The sequence below is a fragment of the Drosophila ananassae genome, chromosome 2R (genome assembly GCF_017639315.1).
Source record: "Drosophila ananassae strain 14024-0371.13 chromosome 2R, ASM1763931v2, whole genome shotgun sequence".
Classification (NCBI taxonomy): domain Eukaryota; kingdom Metazoa; phylum Arthropoda; class Insecta; order Diptera; family Drosophilidae; genus Drosophila; species Drosophila ananassae.
Window position 1 is genome coordinate 740,743 of NC_057928.1, and position 13,499 is coordinate 754,241.

Consider the following 13,499-nt stretch of genomic DNA (forward strand, 5'->3'; position numbering starts at 1 on the left):
ATAGAGCTCCCAGTTTGCCTTTCTAGGATTTCGAACTGCTTGCTTGGTGAAGTTTTCAAAATTTACTACTATCTCAATGCGATGGTCTGAAAATGAGTGTTTGTCAAGGACTCTCCAGCTGGTGATTGGATCAGCCAGGGAGTGCGAGAATAATGTGACATCAAGAACCTCCCTTCTTTTCTTGACGACGAAGGTGGGTTCTGAACCTCTGTTACCCACTAGAAGCTTAGAGCTGAGGATAAAATCGAAGATTGACTCACCCCTTTCGTTTGTGTCAGTGCTTCCCCACTGATTGTGATGAGCGTTGGCATCGCATCCTATTATTAGGTCGATTTCCTTCCTTTCGCTGTCTTCCACAAGCCGCCTGAGTAGCGAGTGCGGTGGAGGTCCTAAGTGGTCATGACCCATATATGCCGAGCATATTCTTAGATGGCCGCCTGGGCCCTCTATCGATGTGGCTACGCGATCTTCATTGCTGAAATTTGGTAGCAAGAAGGTATTAAGGCTTTTCTTTGCGAGTATGCATGCTCGCTTTTTACCTGTTACATCGGCTGTGTACAGCCCCCAAACCGAGAATCCTGTCTCCGTGGATCCAGGGTTCTTGGATGAGGGCCACGTCAGCTCTTCACCACAGTAACCTCCGCCTCGGTGTCGGAGCCCAGCAATGAGTCCTCCTCCATACCGACGCCACCAAGAGCCCTCGCCAGGTCACTCTCCTCTAAGGTGTACCCTTCCAGAATGTCCTCCTCCACATCTGACATTCCTTCTGGGCGGACCTCTTCGGTCGGTTCCCCCAAGTCTAACTCTTGTGCCTCCATCTCTAAGTCGATGCCTCCAGGCTTACTCTTCGCATCCGACTTGTAGATCCTCACCGCAACGTGCTCGAACCCGTATTTGATACGGCTACCAGCACCCTCCAGGATCTTCGCAGTCTTCTTCTTCTCAGTCCCACTTCTTCCTCCACGTTGGCGACTCTTCAGTCCACCGTAGGGAGTGTGGGATTACACATTTTGAGCATGGCCAGAATGGTGACAGGGTCCGCCGGCTTCTCTGTCAGCCATACGCGGGCCCTCGGTTTGCTGGGGATCTTGTCTCAGTCCACCGCCTCCAGACTGGCTCCTGGGTAAACCTCCCCAAGCGTCGCAATCATTCGCTTGTAGAGGCTTACAGACCTCGCATCTTGGCACGCTATCACCTTGATGCTACCCTGGTACCACCCTGCGTCTTCGCAGTCCGGTGGAGGTCCTCCGCTCTTGAGCATCTCCTCCATGAAGCGCCCATGCAGCTCGTTCACCGCTTTCCGCCAAAGCTCTTTGGGGATCAGGCCATCTTTGGAGCCATTATCAACGACCCCAATGATGGTCCTGCCCTTAGTAACTTCGGCGAAGGATCTGTTACTTTGCTGTGTCTGCACCTTCTTCTTCTTAGCTAGGGGCGCTCCACCGTCGGTCGACCTCTGCCTTTTCGCACTTTGTGCACTCTCCTTGGCAGAGTAGCCTACTCCTGTCGGATTCTTTGGGTCCAATCTGGCCCCCGCTCTTGCTGGCTGAAAGTCAGGCAGGATTTCCCTCGCCCACTTTATTATTTCAGCCTGATCGGGGTTGGATTCCGCCGATGGGTCTGCCCTCATCAGGATGAAGGCCGCTCTCCTCCTATCCTTATAGGAGCCCTTCCGCTGCAGGGGGCCAGCAGTCGTCGGACCGGGGCCTTCCTTAGGGGTGCCGCCGGTGCGAGAGGAGCTCGATCCTGGGATCTTGCCCCCCACACCGTTCGGTGGTCCCATAGTGGGCCCCGTTTTGGGGGTCGGTGCCTTGGCATCTCCCCCTACACCGGCGCAGCTAGCCTCCGGATGTTGTCCCTCAGTGGGGAGCTTCGCCATCCCAGCATCTCTTTGGCCTCTATCTGCCTTGGAAATTGACGGATCCGTGATCCCATTTTCGGACTTTCTTAGGGAGTTCCGTTCTCCACTACTTGTTTTTGTTTTTATATTTTTGCAGTTCATTTTTGAACCCACGAGTAGGCGGGAAGGGGTTCGTCCATCATGACATAGCCCGCTTGTCATGATAAGCCTGATTAAAACTGAGGGGTCGGCCGGTCCCCCAGAGTCCGCATATTAACGTCCGTGCACCCCCCGGACATGCATCCCTCGGCATATGGTGTTCCACCTTGGATTGGGGTGATTTGAGGAAGGGACAGGGATACAAATTTATTAAATTTAATTACTGATCTACTGCATGTCAGTTGCGAACATTCGGTTATTGACTGCAGTCCAGTTAACACGGTAACCACCCCGTCCAAAAACTACCCAGCCAAATCGCGATAGCCAATTGGGCCAGCCGACAACACTTAAATGAATATTCTGCGGTATGCGGAAGTTGGGGTCAGCCAGAACTATGTTGCCAGAAATCTTCCACTTGGAAAACTCTACATATGTTGTGGCTGGGCCTTAATGTTCCAGCCTTAATGCTCACAGGATACGTGTAAAGGCGGGACTTCACGCACACATTAAGAGAGGTTCCATCCGTTTCAAACTCATCGCCGCCGAGACCAGCCACCTTTACTAAACATTGAGAGCGGCTAATCTGAATTTGACTCGCAACGACAATCAGTTCAATATCTATTATTTAAAATGGGTTAAGAAAATATATCGTTAGACTTTTATAACAATGCTTAACCCTTTATAGCCTCTTGTGACATTCTTGTAACAAACCTCATCCGTTCCTCTAATATGTACGCTAAATAATATAAGTTCATTTAAATCAGTTTTACTGTATTGTAACAGACCACCGAACATTTTTTTTTTTTTTTCTCCTATTACTCCGCTTGGGAGCTTAGGGCATTTACAAGGACTTTGAACCTGACTCTGTTTGGTGCCGTTTGCTTAGCGTAATCCCACGTGATGTTGCTGCGGGATAATTCTTGTGTTATAGTACGGCGCCAGGTAAGCTTGGGGCGGCCCACTCTTCTGCTTCCCTGTGGGTTCCAATCCAGTGCCTTCCTGACTATGCTGTCTGTTTTCTTCCTGAGTGCGTGACCTATCCATTTCCATTTTTTCTTCTTGATTTGGTGATGGATGGGAGCCTCCCCCGTGTTGCGCCACAGGTCACTGTTGGAAATTCTGTTGGGCCAGAATATCCCACATATGATCCTGAGGCACTTGTTAATGAATGACTGCAGCTTTGTCATCATCCTTTGGGAGGTTAGCCACGTCTCAGCTCCGTACAGAAGAATGGATTTTACACACGCATTGAAGATCCGCAGCTTTGTTCTTCTACTTATTTGCTGATTTCTCCAAATGCGGTGCAATCTTCCGAATGCAGATCTTGCCTTGCACAGTCTGCTCTCTACATCTTTTTCCACTCCACCACTGGATGATATTATGGTGCCAAGGTAGGTAAAGTGGTCGACGAAATCGACTGTTTTACCGCTGATGGTGATGCTACCTTGGTTGGAGTTATCAAACCGCATCGCCTTGGTCTTTGATGCGTTGATGGAGAGGCCTACTGCGTTGGCTCTCTTCTCGAGGTCGGACGCCTTGGCTTGTATATCGATGAGTCTGTGTGATAGGAGGCATATATCGTCGGCGTAGTCTAGGTCTTCAAGGTGTTGTGTGAAGCTCCAAGTTATCCCGCGTCGATGCATGCTTACTTCTCTCATGATCTCATCAATCACCAGGTTGAACAGTAGGGGTGATAGAGGGCAGCCTTGCTTGACGCCAGTGTTCGTCTGAAAGGGTGCACTGATTTTTCCGTTGTGCAGTACTGCCAGGTCCGCATCATCATACGTAGCTCTTACTATGTTTACCATGTTGATTGGCACTCCTTTCCTTGCAAGTGCACGCCATATCGCCGCCCTGTCTATTGAGTCAAACGCTTTTTGGAAGTCGATGAATAGAAGGTATAGTGGCGAACGCCATTCCACGGCTTGTTCGGTTATTGTGCGTAGCGTGTTTGCCTGGTCTACGCAGCTCCTAAGTGGTCTAAAACCTCCTTGTTCATCTCGAATTGTTGGCTCTAGTTTCTCCATAAGTCGTTCGTTCAGCAGGGTCGCTAATATTTTATAGCTGGTGTTCAACAGGGTGCTCCCTCGCCAGTTGTTACAGTCACTGAGGTCTCCCTTTTTTGGTAGCTTAACGATTACTCCTCTCTTCCAAGCGTCAGGAACTCGCTCACTTTCCCATATATCTTTGAAATGCGGGTGCAATGTTTCGGCCATTAGTTGCGGGTCAATCTGGAGGAGTTCGGCGGATATGCCGTCCTCTCCAGCCGCTTTGTTGCTCTTTAACTTCCTGATTGCATCGCGTATTTCTCTGATTGGGGGAGGGGTTGGGGGTATCCTAACGCTGCTGTTGGGTACGATACTTCTGAAGTCGGGCTGTGTGTTGCCTGGTTGCTCTGTACAGCTGATCTCCATGAAGTGTTGCCTCCATCTCTCAAGTTGAGCATCGTCGTCTACTAGGAGCCTACCGTCTGAGTCTCGAATGGGTTGGGTTTGCCTCTGGTAGCTTCCAGATAGTTTGCCTATCAACTGGTACAGTGAGCGCATGTTGTTTGTATTTGCTGCTCTTTCTGCGTTTTCTGCAATGCTGTCCAGCACGGCTCTCTTGTCGCGTCTAGCTGATTTTTTCACCAATTTGCAGAGATTCCTGTGTTCTTCTCTGGCTCTGCCGTCGTGATCCGCTATCGACTTGAGTCTATTCCGCCTGCTGATGAGTTCCCATGTGTCCGCCGAGATCCATTCAGAGCAGCTGCGTTGTCTCGTGCCAAGCATCTCCTCTGCGGTGCTTCTCAGTAGTCTGCAAGTTTGTTCCCAAGGGCAGTTCCGCTGTGGTGTCAACTGTTCGCGTAGTGCTGTTGCCATTCTGGAGGATAGGGTAGCATCTCTGAGTCGATGTATATTCAGGGGGGTCGGTCTTCTTGTGGCCCTGGTGGCAGTGTGCTTTCGTTGGAGTTTGATTGAGATCCCTCCAACTACAAGCTCGTGGTCACTGTCTATTGACGCGCCTCTCCTATTGCGTACATCTCTCAGCGAACGCCTCCATCTCTTACTTATGCACAGGTGGTCGATTTGGTTGCGGGTATTTCCATCTGGAGATGTCCATGTATATTTATGAACTTCCCTGTGGGGAAATACTGTTCCTCCAATGACCAACTGGAAGGTCTGGCATAAGTCGATCAGCCTGTCTCCATTGTCACTACGCGTGCCGATACCATGCCGGCCCATGGTTGACACCGAACATTTAGTATCAAACAAAAATCATAGATGACGTAATTTATTCACTTTATCGAGTTTGAATTTCGTACGTTGGTTAAAGTGCCAAGTTTGAAATTAAAAAAAAATACTAAACGTGTGTAAAATTTGTTTTCGCCGAATTCTACGGGTAAGTAAATAGTTTCATATACTGTTATCAGAGCATATTTTTGTTTTTTTTGTGTGAAAGCTATCGAGTTGAAACTTTGCACACACCCTTCTTTCCTTTGCAGGCAGTATTCAAGTCGGAACGGCCGGAATCGATCAACTATACCGTATAGCTGCCATATAACTGATTGATCGGAAATGCCATAACTTCGTTGTTCAAGTTAGAAGGATGGGAGTTTCAGTGGATTCCTCTTTGGGCAAAATAATTCGATATGCGAAATTTCATAATGATCGGCCAACTATATACGATCCGCTATATATCTAATAATATAAGATGCGTGGCGCCACCTAGCCGACTGCGACTCAACTGCAAGGGTATATCAACTTCGGCTCCGCCCGAAATTAGCTTTCCTTTCTTGTTTTTATAATATATACTTTAAAAAGTTTATTAAAATTTTGGCGGAAATGAAGAGTATCTCTTGTAACTATTTAGCTCTACTGATTTTGTTATTTTTTTATGTAGAATGTCGGCCATGTTTATGTAATGTCGGCCAATCCAAATTTGTTTTTAAATTTAATTTATACATACACAAATTAAATCATGGCATTCAATTTCTTGAAAAATAAGAAAGTTTACCCGGTCTGATACAGTTTTACGATCTGAATCTGCCTTATCTGTCCGATCTGCCTCAAACTTGATCTGCCTACAAGCAAATCAGGGCTTTTTTTAAATCTCAACATCAACATTATACCTTTCATAGTCCCAAAAAAAAAATATATAGAAACAGTCAGACACGGATACAGACCGACCGGAAAACTCCGGTTCAAACAGATTGCTAAGAATTTGGTCCCATGAAGACCTACTGTACGTACACATACACGCCAAACTATCTTTCAAATCCAATAATGATGATGCAACTGCGGTGGTAATCAGACTGCAAAATATAGGATATCCGGTATACAACACCTTAAATGAATGCTTGCAATTATGAATTCAAAATAATCACCCTCTGCATTACAAGCAAGCCGTCATTACGGGCTCCCAGACTGCCAAGCGGAGAAATATCAAAAAACTCTGCCTCAAAACGAGAAGGATTATAACGCTTGCATTTCGGTTTATCTCTAACTCTATCTTTAATAGAGAAAAATCGAAAGTTTTTAAATCTTAATTAATCTAGAACATAATTGTGAGGAGCAAATCGTGGTCGAGTCTTCTAGGGAAGCTGGAAGAGTTGAGTAAAAGACCCCCCGTGGGTAAGTCAAACATTCAAGCGAGAAAGTTTCCTTTAGAGGAATTAGGAATATAAGTTGAAGGACCCCCCGTGGGTAAGTCCGACAGTCTCAAGTGCGGGATTTTAGAGCGAGTGCGGAAGGATCCATGGCTCAAGGACCCCTTGTGGGTAAGTCCGGTGGCTGTACGCGAGTCATCGAACAAGTTTAAGTCAAGAAGCAAGTGGGAAAAGGATCAAGGATCCGCGACGGAACTGAAGCCCAAGGATAAATCGGGTCGGGTTGGGTTATTCCCGGAACCGACTGATATCCTGGTGTAATAGCGATAGGATCGGCCTGGAGTACGCCTTGTCGATTCCTGACCAGGGTGATCCCCGATTCCTGACTAGGGGTGATCCTGTGATGCGAGGGGTAGCCAGATCGGGAAATCAAGCACAACAGTGCAACCAATCAGGGACAACCTGGTCAAGTCAATAGAATCCTGATCCAGGCGCTGGGGCGTACGCACAGCGTATCACCTCGAGTTAAAGGAGACGCGAAGCCATAGATCCTGCGGAGCGTAGGCACGCAGGTGTTTGGGGGCGAGTGGCGAACGCAGCCGGCGGCGTGACCTGTGGCGTAGGTAGGCCCTTCGTGCCCTGATCCGGTCGCAAGGCACCAAGAAGCGTATCTTGCTAGGCGAATGCCTGGGAAGTGAACCTATTGGTCTGCTAACACGGATTAGGTGCCGGACACGGCGAAAGGGCATACCCAGTGAGCCAAGGATACCGAAGATCCACGGCGCCCACAGAAGAGAAACAGCGACAACCAAGTGCAGGAGCGGCGACAGGAGCAGCGACAGGGTCAACAACTGAAGCAGCGACAAGGTCAACAACAGGAGCAGCAACAGGAGCAGGGCGGACGGCCGGAGCAGCGACGACGACAGGAGTAGCAACGACGATAGGAGCAGCGACGACGAAAGGCGCAGCGGCGACGACAGGAGAGCAGCGACGACAAAAACAGCGACAAGGGCATGAGAGGGTCAGCACAGGCCCTGGAGCACGTGAGTCCAAACGGAGGGAACCGTGAGTAGGTACTTTTCAGCGAATTTATTGCTTCCCAAGCCCAGTCTCTTATTCAGGTTGCCGAGAGGACTCTGTGACCTCGGACCCTGGCAGCAAGATAATTGCCGCAAATGGCTTCCACGCTGTTCAGCACATCCACGCCCGTTAATGCTCTGCGATCTGCGGTATTCGTCCCTGACTTAGTGTCTCCCCTCCTTCGCATCAGGAAGGTTTACTTAAAAGAAACCTTTCCTTAAAAGAACTAGAAGTGGAACGCTATAAGACCGACTTTGAAGAGTTCGTCAGGCTTAGAGCCAATCGTGAGGATATAAGGAAGTGATAAGGAAGAGGATATAAGGATATAAGTGTCTGTGGCGCAACTGAAGCCCAAGGTAAACGAGTCGGGTTGGGCTATTACCGAAACACAGCGGTTAGCCTTATTTCGAAGCTTACTTTAATCTCGTAGCATCTCATTGGGCTTGTGGGTTAATGTCCATCTGAGGCTCGTCTCGTTGACCAACTTGGGCTTTTGGCTTAAAATCCTTCTCTGGCTCGTCTTGTTGATCCGCCATCGGCGAGGAATTCTTATATTTTCCAGGTTTTTCCAGTAGTTCACCGAGTTGAGTGCACCGATGCGTTGAATTCATGGATTCTTTTTAATTTATCGATAGCTTCCGGTGCTCTAACCGCGTGATTAAGGTCTGTTTTTCTGCCTTGGACTCTGGAACTGATTCCAATCGCACTGGCCTGATCACAATCCATCCCAGCACAGTATTTTTGAGTAGTGGCTTCTTCTCCCGAATGTACCTGTTGCGGCTTCATAAGCTGGTAGAAATATTCGGCGCCGTGCAATCTTCTGGGGCTGCGTAAATTCCTGATCGGCTAAGCGCAACTGAAGTGGGATATTTTTCGGCGCCTGAATAGGGTGGGATTGTTTATTGGGATTCAGAAATCATTCAGAGATTTTTCAGAAATCAGTGGCTATCAGTGTTCCTCCCAGGCCAGCGATGTTCAGGGTTGATGGCTCCAATTGGAGTCCCAGTGGGTCAGCCATTCTTTTGGAGATTATGTTAACCGGTTGTCCTGAATCCAGGAGTGTGCGGCATAGCTGAGGGGGTACGGTCGATGCAGTGCCACTTGGGCGGTTGGTAACAGAACGGCGGGTTTATTTGTAAGAAGGGGTGAAGCTGAATACACCAAATGGCGAGGTACCACGTCACTGAAGGCGTCAGGCAACCACTTGTTACTTGACTGGTTGCCTGACGCTCAAGGGCTAACATCTGCCTCAGAGATTGTCGATTGGATAGATCGGGGATGGCCAGTTCTATAGGTGACAGCGGATGTGGGTCCAATCTTTTCTCAATGATGTGTATCAATATTGGATCCCAGTTAACTGTTAACCCATTGAGTGCGTTGAGCACGGTATCGTGCGCAGCTGGTCCGCTGATCCATTAGTTCTGGGGACTACGAAAAGCTCTTAATATGTGGAATTAATCAACAGCCGTTCATTATGGTATCGATCTTTTATCCGATGCCAGGCATCCTTTTAGCTGCCCAGTCCGCCAATTGATGTTAAGATTAGGTTTTTGGCTTCATCTGTTACATGATTCTTCATATTTACTATTTTTTTATTGTAGGAATTTTACTATAGTCTTGGCATTAGGTGCCAACAGAGATGAAAATGACGAAGTTATCTTCTTGTATTTTGCTCTCGAATTCAGTTTAATTAGGATCCGCGGCAGTTTTATAACATCAAAAACACTAGGCGTAAACATCTTCTTCCGCTATTCAAAAATCATCTGCGAACACTGATTACTGTTATGTTGGTCATGCACTGTTTTTTCAAACCACCGCCACAATTCCGGAGCAGCCTTACACTTACACCATCAACCAAACTTGTTTTTGTAAGATCTTAAGACTTAACCCGCTTATTCCAGGCTCCGATAGAACTATCTTCTGTAGAACCGCTCCAAGACTCTACGCATACCTCTCCATAAACTTTTAAATTTATCTTCACAGATTTGTGTCTTTCCCCGCAGAAGCGGCTAATGGCAGCCACCTTCTTTTGTTATGGGTGGTTTCCGGAATGGCTCACAAACAGATGTTATTTACACTGAATGCTTTAGTAAAGCATTTAACTATGTTAACAACTCTCCCCAACAACTGACTTTAGTAAAGCATTTAACTATGTTAACAACTCTCCCCTCTTAAGTCTGTTCGGCCAAGCTCTTTGTAGAATTAATGTAGAAGATTAAGTTTGAATTTATAAGTTAGTATAGGGCGGAGCGTGAGCGCAGGAAAAGCTCACTTGCGCTCTCTCGTAAATTCGCCACGCTTCGCCGCAATAGATAAGCTAGGCTTAAGTTCTTTAGGTAAAAATATAATCGAATTTATAAAGTTGAACTGAGTGCACGTATTTTTTGTAGTTGCTATATTTAAATTTACAGCCACCTTTTTTGTCTTTCGGTTTTTCGCGACGAGATAAACTAATCTCAGTTAACACTCTTATTTATGCGTTTTTTTTTATGTGGCATTGATTGGAGCGGCATATATTAAAATGGGTTAAAATGAACACATAATAAATATTGAAATTTAAATTGTTTAATTCGGCCTCTACCAAAAAGCCGATAGCGTTACAAAGTCATCTCAATCTTTTCGAATTCTTAAGGGGGCATGCGCAGTTGGAGGGCCAAAAAATAGGCATTTTTTCCGAATTTTTTTCTCGTAAACTATTGAATTTTTTTGAAATGTCGTTTTTTTATGTGAAAGTAAATTATTTTAACTTAAATTTGAAAAAAAAGTAGAAAATATTTAGGCGTTTCAAAGTTATGCCCCTACGAAGTTACGAAGTGAGGTCCGTCCGAAAAAGACGAGTTGCGGTGACCAACACTGTGAAAATCTGGATCGTTTGAAATCAAAAAATGAAACGGATTTACATTTATTAAAAGTTTATCTAGTACTTAATCAAAGGATATTAAAAAAAAATATATTTGACAAAATGGCGACCTTTCAAAGTTGAAAAATCGTTTTTCGTTAAAAAAAAAAGCGGTAGTTTTTCAGCTGTAAAAAAAAAAAGTTTTGCATAAAAAAATCAATCCTTCGATTAAGTACAAAAAAGGAAAGCTAACTTCGATTAAAAACAAAAAAGAAAAGCTAACTTCGGGCGGAGCCGAAGTTGATATAACCTTGCAGTTCAGTCGCAGTCCGCTAGGTGGCACCACGCATCTTATAATATTAGATATATAGCAGATCGTATATAGTCGGCCGATCCTTATGAAATTTGGCAAATCAGATTATTTTGCCCAAAATAGAATCTGTACCGTCTGTACCCCATCTTTCTAACTTAAAAAACACCAAAGTTATGCCAATTACGATCGTTGTATGACAGCTATAGGATATAGTCGGCCGATCCTTATGAAATTTTGAACATAAGATATGTTGGTCAAATATAACATGTGTAGAAAGTCCCAACCCTCTATCTTAAAAAAAAAACGAAGTTATGGCATTTCCGATCAATCAGTCATATGGCAGCTATAGGATATAGTCGAAGAATGTGTGCAAAGTTTCAACTCGATAGCTCTAAAACTGAGAGACTAGTTTGCGTAGAAACCGACAGACAGACGGACAGACGGACATGCTTATATCGACTCAGGAGGTGACCCTGATCAAGAATATATATACTTTATAGGGTCGGAGATGTCTCATTCACTGCGTTCCACATTTTTGACCAAATTATAATACCCTCTGCAAGGGTATAAAAAGTGTACTAATAGCAGAATGTTCATTCACAAAGTTCAATGGGAAGATGAGCGATTACTGAGTCTAATAAGTACGATTAAATTTGGAATGGAAATAATTACATATGTCCACATATCCGTAAAATAAAAATAATTTTTTCCTAAGTCCTATAAATGCATTACTCAAAATAGAATTATACCAAAAGAAACAGTAAATAAACATGCCCAAATACTCGTTAAGTCTTAAACGAAGCTAGACTATTGGCGCATATAAATTGCGGAGAAGGAACAGTCCATCAAGGCGGAGCTGCGCGACACCCGGGTAAGGCTTCTTAGAACAGGGGGTCGTGAGGTACGCTACGTCCTTCATTAGAGACTGGACAGAATTTCTATCCCAGCCCCGAGCCTGGCAGACTCTCGGGTCGAATAACACCTTAGTCCGGCCGGGGGTAAGATGGTATTTTGCGATGGGTAGTGTGTGAGTACCACAATGTGGAAATAGGAATTATGTGAGGCTACATAATAGAGGTGGCAACTCACGCGCATCGTCTGTACCATTTATGGCTCGGATACCAGCTAACTGTTTGGCGCTGTTTATTTATCGACTCAGGAGGTGATCCTAATAAAGAATCAATATACCTTATAGAGCGGGTATGTCTCGGTCTTTGCGTTGCACACTTTTGACCACTTTTTAAAACCAAGCACACCCATATCTTTATTAACCATGGTGGATATATGGTCGGTAAATTTAAGTTTCAAATCTAATAGGACACCCAGATCGTTAACCTGAGTTAATCGGAAGTTATTAACGAAAGTACATAGCATGGTGAGGTCTATGACATGAGTTTACATTTCGATCCATTAAACCTTAGGTTATTTGCTAAACACCAATTTTAAAATTTATCCAAATCGGATTGAAGTCTAGATTGGGCACTAGCACTAACCACACAACATATAGACCTACCATACAACATACAAAGAAATTAACGAAAACATGTAGTGTGTGGATTTCCAACAGGGCACGCATGCGAAGAGCTGTCATAAGATAGACATAGAAAAGCTTAAAAGCTTATCACCGAATATCATTGATCTGCGGTCACCTTGGATAAGTGAACGAAACATCACGCGATTCTTATCTATGTTTTTGCATATCGAGATAAGAGTGCCGTTATGTAAAAGCTTTTTCTCTAGCATAGTTAGGGCTAGATTTGCATAGGAGAGCTTTGACATTTTTTGACGAGCTTGAAAGCAATACGGCTGCAATTGTAAGCCAAGTTTAATAAATATTTAAATTGTGCTGAAAATTAAATAAAATCAAATCCCAGACGAATTATCGGGATTCATTTAATAAGTGTTTAGTTATTTTATGCCAGGTATGTTATAAATTCAGTGCAGTGCAGTTTTTTTTCATGAATTTATTACCCCCCAGTGCCACGTGCCAGTGCGGCTAGTACCAAATTATGTAAGAGGCTAGCACCAGTTTTTTTAATCGGCTAGTACAGGATTATGTAATCGTCTAGCACCCTATTATGCAACCGGCTATCTGGAGGCCGAAATGGATGAAATATGGGAATTAACTAGTGCAGAGATTCGACGCGGGATCGCAATCTTTTGATAAATATTTTTTTGGATTCGACGACAAGCCCTTTTCGCTACACGGAGAGAAAACTCCAGCGAATTATTGATAAATTTGTAACTATAAGAAGTGCAATTATGTGAATATTGGCCTGCTGAATTTTATTCAAAGCTCAAATCCCTTTTGTTAATTATGAAATTATTCTGCGAAAAGAAAGAATATTGTATCTTAATTCGAATTTTGCACACCCTTCAGTTTTTTTTAAATAATTAATATCTTAATATCCGTTGTTATTTTATTATAAATATATAGATTTATGTAAATATATATATATAAGTGATATGAAAATATAAGGAAAGAATTTAGATTGAATTAAATAATGATAACTTTGCGATAATATTCGAGCATGGCCAGGCTAATTTATTGTTCTATTTAAATTAATAATTATAAACATCTCTAGCTATTCCTGTCCTTGAGCTCAACGGCGGCGAACATCGGTGAGTGAATATCCCTAAATTAAATTTTAATAGTTTTGCGAAGCAAACAGTAAATTTT

General features: G+C 44.5%; 1 long non-coding RNA gene across 2 annotated transcripts; it reads left to right on the top strand.

Annotated features, from left to right (window-relative positions):
* The first annotated feature begins 11,422 nt into the window (after positions 1–11,422).
* Positions 11,423–13,064, top strand: LOC26513797. Of its 2 annotated transcripts, XR_004310988.2 has the most exons (3): positions 12,376–12,741; positions 12,798–12,830; positions 12,889–13,064. It is a non-coding gene; the product is annotated as an uncharacterized LOC26513797 (long non-coding RNA). The 2 variants fall into 2 exon arrangements; XR_004310987.2 differs by having other exon boundaries at positions 11,423–12,830.
* Positions 13,065–13,499: the final 435 nt, after the last annotated feature.